At 42.4% G+C, this 7,473-nt stretch overlaps 1 non-coding gene across 1 annotated transcript; it reads right to left on the reverse strand.

Annotated features, from left to right (window-relative positions):
* Window positions 1–7,144: 7,144 nt before the first annotated feature.
* Window positions 7,145–7,220, reverse strand: Trnak-cuu (transfer RNA lysine (anticodon CUU)). Its single transcript has one exon. It is a non-coding gene; the product is annotated as a tRNA-Lys (tRNA).
* Between the last annotated feature and the right edge of the window lie 253 nt (window positions 7,221–7,473).

A 7,473-nucleotide genomic window follows, 5' to 3' on the forward strand; every position in this document is an offset into this window, starting at 1 on the left:
TGGAGCACTGTACTATGTCTCCAAGGCTCCTGGTGGTTTTTTTTTAATAACCACATACAAACCTTTTTATTCTCAACAAGATAAAAACAAGATCAGCTCAGCCAATAAGAAATACTAGTCTCCCCGAGGCTCAGATGTCAGTCAAGAAGGTCACAACTGTGTCCAGCACATACTACACCCATTTGGTGATGCCAACTTCTTTCCAATGCTCGTTAACAAGCATCAGCTAAAACACGGCCCTGGACATTGTCAGGTCTTATGCACTATTCAAACCAATTAGGTGTCTCCTGGGAGCATGCAAGATGTATGCTGTATTTGTGTGTGTGTGGTGTGTGTGTGTGTAAGATAAATTTTCCACTAATATATTAGAGGGGAACTATGTTAGTTATGGCTTTCTATAGCAACAGAACTGAATATAGATTGCCAAAGGAATTTATCAGAGTTGCTTACAGTTGGGCTCTCTGCATGCTGTTGGGGCTGAGACCCCTCAGTATGAGACTAGCTGACTTGGCAGTTCCAAACTGTTGCTGAAGGCCAAGTGGAATTCATGGAGAACTGTGAGTCTTACACAGAATCTGTGCCCTGATATCGAAGGATAAGAACATTGGCAAAGGCAGCAGTAGCAGCAGCAGCAGTATAGATGCACTTGAATTCAGAGTGAAGCAAAAAGCAGCAGCTCTATCCTCAGATGTCTTAATATCCAGACTGCTGACTCTAGGGGAGGCTATTCCTCCTCACTTAAATGTCAAACCACACAGACACACCTAGAATGATTCTTTTAGTGGATCTCAGAGTCAACCAAATTGACAATCAACATTGTAACCCTGTGATGGGAACTTTCACCCTTGAAGCTCTTGTGTCCTACTAGACTGAGAATGAACTGATGTCAGAAAATAAGGCCTTATTCCCTGTAGTTAACTTACCTTTCTCAAGGGCCCAATGTAAACACTTACCTTGCATTAAATACATTCAGTGCAGAAATTAAATCTCTATCTCTGCAGCCAAAAAGAGGAAGAGGTGCAAACGACAGCATCCCTTTCACCCATCTTCATTTGCAGCCTCTTTCAAGCACTTCAGAGGTAGTGATTGTTCCTCCCCGCCAAATGAAATGTAGAAGAGAAGAGGATGGAGGTCTTTGGTGATGTACTAGGAGCTCCGGGAAAGAGTGTAGGCCAATGATTACCTGAGTGAAGGTGGCCATTCTTTAAAAAAAAAAAGTCCTACAATGAAAACCATCAACAAGTTGCTAAGCTGTATTAAATATTGTTAAAGATTCCAACTATGTCCTTTTCACACACATACACACAAAATCTTTATAACAGTGACAGAAGACATTAGTGCAATGAATGCTGGGCATAAAGTGCTATTGATCTGTCACCCAGGAGACTGAGCCTGGCTGCTCCTGAGCATTAGGTCTAATTTCCAGCCTGACCTAGATGCAGAATGCAAAGCTCGACCTGGAAGTCCTTGGCATGTTTGAAGAATGCCTGACGATCCCAGGCATTAGGTGCACTAGAAACCCAGTGAGCGAGACTTCATCCTGGCTTTTTCCTTCAGAGCCTACAGATGTGTTTGCTAGCTTCTAGAGAGTGCTCAAAGCAGAACAGCATGCTTGTTTGGGAAAGAACTGGGATAGTCCCAGACTCCTCTACAAGGTCTCCCAACTCTTACTTCATTCTCTCTGAGCAAACCTTGTTTCTCTATGGGTCATGTCTGAAATCTTGACAGGGAATCTCCCTCGGATCTAGTTGAATCCCATTTATTGTATCTCACTTCCCTTGGTGGAAACTCACCCCGGGATGTGGTCCTTGCTGTTTAGCTCTGGTAACCTGGTCTTAGTTTCTAAGCCTCTTCCTACTAAGGTTGCTGGGGTAACTCTAGATGCAAATAACCTTGCCTAGAGGCTCTGAACTAAAAACATTTTTGGAGCAATTCATTGCTGAGTGTCATTGGCTCCAACAGAATATGAGCAACAGCACTGATCACTGAAGGCTGCTGACATAGCCAAGAGGTGCCACTTGGCGCAAAGGAAGGACTCCATACTTGCCAGTTGCCTGGGGTTTATAAGAGAGGTCAGTCTCATGCAATTGTGCATGGTGGAGTGCAGAGCTGAAGACAGACGTTAAGGGATACTCCGGAACTATTACAGCAATGTGGCACTGATCACCAGCAGGTAATGTGGGTAGGCAACCCAAGAGCTTTGAAAGGGGAACATGAGTAGCCTGCTGTACAGGACTGACCCTGGAGGATGCTAACCCAGGGATCACTCTTGGAAAGTTCAATGGGGCTTTGTATCTTTCAGCAGTAGACTTGATAAGGGTCTCTTGCTAGTTGACGGACAGCCAGTAGCTTCCTGAGCCTTCTCAGTGAACTCTGCATTGATGGCCTGTGTTTTAATGTTCTTAAACTTGAGAGTGCCAAGAAAAACATCTAGAGTTTTTAATAATGAACAATCAACCTGCTTTAACCTCCAATATAAATAATTATGTAAACACATTTATTTAAGTAAATTATATAAATAAATGTATATTTATTTTTCTATATTTATTAATATTAATTTATATCAATAAATAAGGGATTTAAGAGATGGTTCAGTGGATAAAGTGGTTGCCATACTATTATAATCACCTGAGTTCAAATCTGCAGAACCAATGAAAAGCCCGATTCAGTAATATTGCTCTGTAATCCCAGTTCTTCTGTCAACAGTGGGATATGGAGACAGGAGACTCTCCAGAAGTCTTCCAGTCAGAATATGCAGTAGAGGACAGGAGACCCTGCCTCAAGCATGGTATAAGGAAAGGGCTAACTCTTAAGATTGTCTCCTGAATTCCAGGGGCATTTGGCACACCCCCATGCTCAATCTCACACACATGAACACATACACCCCTACTCACAACACACACCTCACCCTCATTCACAGACTTTTAAAAGGGAAAAATGAAGCCTTAGTTTTAACGCAATCTATTCTTATAGAGAGATACATATAAGACCATTTTTAAAAAGGCTTTAATGAATCTACATTAGCAAACACTGTCATGAAAAACTAGCTCCTTGTTAAATGTCAACCTTTAAATTTTTTTTTCCAGTTAGGACACAGTGTCTACTTCTGAGTCAGGACTGTGAGCATGAAGTATGTGCACAGTCCTGGTGCCTGGGACTCTTGTTGAGTGGAGCCTTGATTTTTGACTGTGGGGGTGTTCGTTCCACCTCAGGCTCTGACATTATCAGACTTCAGACCATCGTACCATATGAGTGATGCCCTGTCCCCTGACCCCTGGCTGAGGATGGGAAATTCTCATCCCAGAGGCTGGAATCAGAAAGTCATATCTGAGGTAAGAATGTTTTGTGGAAAATCTTGTTTTAGCACTCACAGAAGGGGTTGAACAGGGCAGCCAATTAGCGTGCTGGGCTGAGATAGACTGTCTTCCGTCAGGTCTCCAAAGCAATATCTCTTTGAAATGAGTGAGCATAACTTTCGAGGTTTGGATAACAAAGCCAGTTTAGACTCATTAGAACTCTCCTCTCCCCAGAATGCACCTGGAAATGATAAAAAAAAATCCAGCTGCCTATTTTGAGTAATGTTGGCAAAGTTTTCCAAGATTTTTACAGTTTGGCTCCAACATGCCACCGCAGAGGGATCACACTCAACAGCAAAGCACGAGATGAGCGGCAGACCTGCTATTTGCTGAAGCCGGATCTGTGGCTCCTCAGAGCTCAGATGCCACAGATAAAACTGAGAAAGTTTGTCAGTACCGTTACTTCTAAACAGAGCAACCCACCAAAGTTTCTGTAAACAAAGGACTCACACAGCCTGGAGAGAACATTCAGAGCTTCAAAAGTCTTATCAAGAAGAATGCTGGGGACATTTCTGCTTCATAAGGTGGAAATTTCCTGGAAGATACTTCACGAGGGAGAATTGCATGTGTCTTGTTACATGTGTGGCCTCTTTAGAGACAAAAACATCTAAGTAGATGATGAACCAGATGAAACCTCTTGAATATGAGTGTTCTCTCTATTTGTGTGGACATAGAATTTACATGAGTACATGTGTATTGGGGTGTATGGAGCAATAAGGGCATTTGTGCATATGTATATGAGCATGTATTAATATGTATACTTGGTGTGTGCATGTTTTATGCATGTACATGACTATACGTGGTATGCACACATGTGTTCATTTGTGTGTTTACATCCATTCGTATCTTTTCATATGTAGGATACATTGTGCACAGACATGCATGTTTGTATATGGATATGCATTGATATGTGTATACATATATGTCTAAGTGTGTGTAGGGGGGCTTGGGACAACCTTTAGGAACTATTCACTCCCTTCCCTCTCTGTGGCTGCCTCGGTGCCTGGCAGAGATGGGTTTCTGGGTAAAGCCTCCTCAGACATGGATTCTGAGAGACCTCTGAGGAATACTTGTGCCTGGGCTACCATCTCTCTGCTGCTGCCCTTTCTATGGTCATCTAGCATGCATTTATGGGACTAAATCTTTCAAGAACAGGGCTAGATAGGGTAAAACAGGTAAGGTATGAACCCGAGACTCTTGATAGATACCAATGAAATCAGTCATAAGAGAAATAATATTTAATGCAATGTTTTTAAGAAATAAACATATTATAAATGAAGTTTTAAATTTTAATTAACAGTTTTTGTTTTTGAGGCAGGCTCTTGCTATATTGCTGCCTTACTTAAGACTCATGAGGTAGACCAGATAGACCTTGAATTTCTCATGGTCCTCCTATGTTGGCTCAACAAGTTCTGAGTCACAAGTGTGTGCCATTGTGTCTGGTCTCTAAGTATTCTCTTTTTAAATATGTGACTCTTATTGCTGAGAGGAGCTCAATCAAAACTAGAACGCCACAGGAAAACAGCGCAATTGTGAGCTTAGATTTATGTTGATGTTTTGTTTTTCTTACTCTAAAGTTTTCCACTAATCTTATTTTCAAATAATACATTAAATTGTGGTCTATCTGGATGCCTGATTACCTGCCCCTTTTGAATGCTGTGCTGTGGGCATTTAGGTTTGACTTACATATCTAAAAACCCCTGTTGAAATGATAGCACCCAGGTTCTTATGACATTGACTTTGTCTGGAAGTAGAATCCTTGAAGATAAACATGGAGTCCATGAAGATATTATGGACTAGAGGGACCCAAATTCATTGTGAATGTGGTCTTATAAGAAAAAGATTTGGGTACAGATAGCACACAGGAAGAACACACACGTGTATGGACAGAGACTGGGAGCTTGGGTCTGAAACACAGAAATTGATGTGAAACAAAATATAAGAAGCATTCTTCCATGACCTGTGCTTCAATTTCTATCTTAAGTTCCTGCCTTGAGTTCCCTAAGAGATGGATTGTGATCTGAGATTTTGTCTCCAAGTTGTTGGTTATAGTATTTTATCACAGCAAGAGAAACACTAAATAATATTTTCTTTCACAGCTGCTTTCAATGCATCTGTGGTCACAGAAGCCTGATTTTTCCATCCCCAGGACCACTGTGACTCGCCTTGAGTCCAGGGATGGCCTTGGCTCCATCATGTGGATGCTCCATAGATGCAATATCCATGATTTCTGCATAGTTCTGAACCATGACTGCAGGACCCTGAGGTTGAAGCAGACTCACAAGCACCAGGGCTTCTGAAAACTGCTTCATCCTTGGAAGAGATATGAACTCTGCAGTGATGTTGCACGTAAGTCTTATGTCTACACCATCTACCTGCCAGATGCCACCTGCTCTGTGTGTGACTATTCTGAGTTTCACCAGCTCAGATACAAAAAAGTTATCTTTCTGGGGCTGGTGAGATGGCTTAGCAGGTATGAGCACCCAACTGCTCTTCCAAAGGTCCTGAGTTCAAATCCCAGCAACCACATGGTGGCTCACAACCATCTGTAATGAGATCTGACTCCCTCTTCTGGTGTGTCTGAAGACAGCTACAGTGTACTTACATATAATAAATAAATAAATCTTTAAAAAAGTTATCTTTCCTGATTGTTCAATATCCTTTCCAAGCATGCTGGCTAGGGTGAGCCTTTATTAAAGTATTATAAAATGGGAGTTATTTGTAGCTGCAACGATACAGTGGGGAGGGCCCGTGCCTGGCCTGCTGCCCAAAGGCCAGGCTTAGGATGGCCACACATAGGTTGACCCTCAACTTTTTTACTGGAAAATATTTAGACTACACCGGGTCCAGTAACAGCAAACCATGTGACTCTACTGGGCGCCTGCAGTCTGGTGGTGACTGGCTGACTTGTTGGCCTCATTTGCCATGAGGCAACCATCTTGGAGTTGGACCTGTTTGGAAGCCTCTGCGTTGAGGTTCAGCTGACAGGACAAGATTTAGAACACAGATCTACAAGTTCCTCCTGATTAATCTCTGTCAAGGGAGCTGGGACAGAGATGCGGGAAACACCTCCACAGCCACTACTGTATTGAAGGAACTTCCTAGGGTGCAATTTCATTCCTCTCTAATCCTTTGACATTTTTAAGGAACAAGATCAAATGTACTCTAGCATCCAGTTTCCATAACCACACACACTAAATATTTAAAAGTCTGCAATTCAGACCATGATGTCAGGGTGTTGGATTGAGCACCTGGGTCAGGAAGAGGTGACTATGTGGATAGTCTGTGGTGCCTGATGCACAGCAGGCCTGGCAGGTGAAGTGGTACTATGTCACTGGATTTCTCAGTATCTCCCTGTCCTCTTCCCATTAGGTGACAACCCTGACCAGAGGTGACAGGTGATACTGCATACACCTCTAGCCAAAGAATCCCAGGACTCGCCATACAGTAACACAGAAATATATGGACTTGGGTTCTGGGATACGTTCTCAGACTGTCACTGTCTCATGTAGACTATTGTCATGTCAGTGGATCATTCCAATACCTGGAGCTATGGCTGAACTTCCCAGAGTTCTAAATCTAGGTTTGGTAGTAGGCTGTCAACTGCCAATTAAGTAATGCTTTTCTGGAAAGGAGGATAGCACTTCCTCCTTGGTTAAATGATTCAGGGTTTTGAAAAGCCTCAGAGGACCCTGTCTTGTTCCTGAATCCCTGTCCCTAGAATTAGTTTGCCATGGAATCTAATATCTTCTATGATCTCTCCGAGTTAGAAAGTGATACACTACTTGCACCCAACGTGGGGCTCGAACCCACGACCCTGAGATTAAGAGTCTCATGCACTACCGACTGGGCTGGAGTCAGTGCTGAGTCAGTGCTCAGCAGTTAAGAGCACTGACTGCTCTTCCAGAGGTCCTGAGTTCAATTCTCAGCAACCACATGGTGACTCAAAACCATCTGTAATGGGATCCGATGCCCTCTTCTGATGTGTCTGTAAACATCTACAGTGTACTCATACATATCAAATAAATAAATGAATGAATAAATAAATAAATAAATCGTTTAAAAAGATACTATTAAAAAGAAAGAAAGAAAGAAAGAAAGAAAGAAAGAAAGAAAG

The sequence above is a fragment of the Mus caroli genome, unplaced genomic scaffold, assembly GCF_978045245.1.
Source record: "Mus caroli unplaced genomic scaffold, Mus_caroli_1 scaffold_15, whole genome shotgun sequence".
Taxonomy (NCBI): domain Eukaryota; kingdom Metazoa; phylum Chordata; class Mammalia; order Rodentia; family Muridae; genus Mus; species Mus caroli.